This window comes from Rhinoderma darwinii, unplaced genomic scaffold, assembly GCF_050947455.1.
Source record: "Rhinoderma darwinii isolate aRhiDar2 unplaced genomic scaffold, aRhiDar2.hap1 Scaffold_2394, whole genome shotgun sequence".
Taxonomy (NCBI): Eukaryota; Metazoa; Chordata; class Amphibia; order Anura; family Rhinodermatidae; genus Rhinoderma; species Rhinoderma darwinii.
In genome coordinates, this window is record NW_027462695.1 from 9525 (window position 1) to 10000 (window position 476).

Genomic DNA, 476 nt, shown 5'->3' on the forward strand with positions numbered 1-476 from the left:
CAGCAATGCCCAGACTCGCCCTCACCCCTGGCAAAGCTGGCTCCCGGGCTGGGGATTCATGTGACGCAGCCACCAAAGGAATACTAGTGACTGCGCCACCGGACCCAATGACCGCAAGCTTGGGGGGACATTCAACCGTGCCGTCAGTCCCAGCAGCCCCTTCATGCTGCCGCCGCTCAGTAGCACCAACGGGTTCCAGGGACACTGGAATATTCGCTGCCAGCTCTGGTGTCGAGCCGCCCCCCATTACTGAGGAGGAAACCTGAGCACCAGAGCTTTGTTCTGCACCCAACGCTGAGCCACCAACATTATCTGGCGCTATTGACGCCTTAAAAACGCCACCAAAAACGCCACCGCTACTATGACAAGCAGGGACATCAGCCTCCATTATCACGCCATCATTAATCTCCCCGCTTTCCTGCACCGGACCCACTTCAGGGCCCGGGCTAGGCTGGATCACGGGGCTTGTGCAGCGA